We start from the raw sequence: 2,085 nt of genomic DNA on the forward strand, positions 1-2,085 counted from the left end.
ATCCCTAGATGGTTTCCTTCTGCATTGCAGTTACAGGTTTAAGATTTTATGTCAGAAAGAACCTGAAGGGTCAGGAATTTCAGCTATACTAAGCAGAGCAGGTGTAGGAGATAGCAGAGTTCAAGGCATGCAATCTGCTCCGTGGCTCACAGGTCTGTGGGTCGAGTGGCTGAGACAGAGACCTGGCCAGGGTTAAACTCTCCATCTGGGCCAGGGGTGCTTCTCTCTGTCTGTCCTTAGAGGCACAGATAAGCTCAGAGACCTGCAGGTGAGCCCTGGCTTATGTGAGAAAGAGACAGGAAAGTCATAGTCAGTTCACAGCAATGTTCTGACCTGTTCCATTACAGGAGAAAAGAATATTTATGCTACACTGTGTCCCAGCAGCGTCAAGCTGCGGAAAATGGGTATTAGAGAAATGAGAAGGAAAACAATTTATTAATCTCATGCCTGTCTTTAATTCAGGAAGCTATTAGAGAATGTAACTACAAATATATTATTTTAACCTTTTGTTGGTTTTGAGCATGAAGTATATATTTTTTGTAGATACAACAGGAATGTCTAAACTAAGAAATTAAAATTAAAAATAACTCGATCATCCTTGAAATAACAAATAATACAAATGAAATACATATTAGTATCACGGTATTCTCCAGTTTGCGAGCCAAAGGTATTTGTAAGTATCAGTCTAACAGTTACATAACATCTTCTCTACTGTTGTATAAACAGAAATAAGAAGTAAACAAATTTCCAATTCTGAAAAAGTTTCATTTTCTCTGCAAGGTTGTTTTTTTTTCCTAGGGTCATTTATATAATTTGTGGGGATTTCTTTATGATATTAAAAAAACTGCCATAAATATTCATGAAGAAAATTATTAGTCTTGGTTTTACTTTCTTTCCTTATTGTATAATGAATTTAGGTTATTGTTAGTGCAGACTCTGTATGTATCTATTTCTATAACTACATATGTAAACATACATGTGTAAATGGTTTTTAGGGCGTTTTTTAGGGAGAAAATCCAATATTTACACATGAACAACTAATATTTTGAGCAGGAATTTTATACTGCCTCCATTTCAACATCCTGTTGATTATTTAGGCTTATCAGGGGAAAAATTAACTTTATAAATTTGTAAGACTATTTTGAGATATGTCTATATTTATACCTTAATCTATATCTCTGCATGTTGAAAATATGCCTTATAAAATATCTATGTTCATAAATAGACTATATTAATTATTATATTTTGATTGATCAAATGAAATGCATTTCTACCAGTGAAATATTAGATGGTCATTTTTCATTGAAAAAGAAAATATCTCCTCTAGAAGATAGTTGAAGCATAGGCATGGGGATGGATGAATAATTGTTTGTCATTCTTGCACTCTTAAGACCATGATTGAGGAGGGAATGGAGTGGAATTTGTGCACACATTGATGGGTTTATGGGCAACGGTGTACGGTCCGATGCGTCTAAGAACCTAAACATTTCAGGCACATTGCCTGCTGGCCAGCTTAACACACGCAAGTTTACAAGATCTGTAAATGGACCACACATCAAGCACCCAACAATGTGTTCTCTGCCCTGAGGACTAACTTCATGGAGTGGGAGAATAGGCCAGGCTAGGGTTTGGTCACTATATGAAATCCACCTGAAAAGCCTGAAATAACCCTTCCTGGAGTTCTAGCAACACGCACTGGCTGACTTTGCTTGTGAGCCAAGAAACTGGCTTGTGGACTAGATAATACACCAAAAGTAAAATGATTACTGGGATTTGAATCTCTCATCAGACACGGGATTATCTGTATTTGTTTTCTGCAGGGCCTTATTGAAGAGTACAGTCTTGGAGGGAGGACTGCCCCAAGTTGAAAAACATTTTCTCTGGGAGAGAGGAAAATGTTTGGGTGGCTCAGACAGCAAAGTAGGTAGTATTCCAGTAGCTTTTGGAGATCATGATGGCCTGGATAATAAAATGATTACAATGGAACACTAACATGCGGTGAGTTACTTCCAGGAGGTCTCTACCCAGTCCGTCTCTGCAGCAGACTGGGTATCATAACAGAAAGGAGGCAGCACATTCCCACAC

The sequence above is a fragment of the Otolemur garnettii genome, unplaced genomic scaffold, assembly GCF_000181295.1.
Source record: "Otolemur garnettii isolate 467f Iridium unplaced genomic scaffold, OtoGar3 scaffold00033, whole genome shotgun sequence".
NCBI classification, from domain to species: domain Eukaryota; kingdom Metazoa; phylum Chordata; class Mammalia; order Primates; family Galagidae; genus Otolemur; species Otolemur garnettii.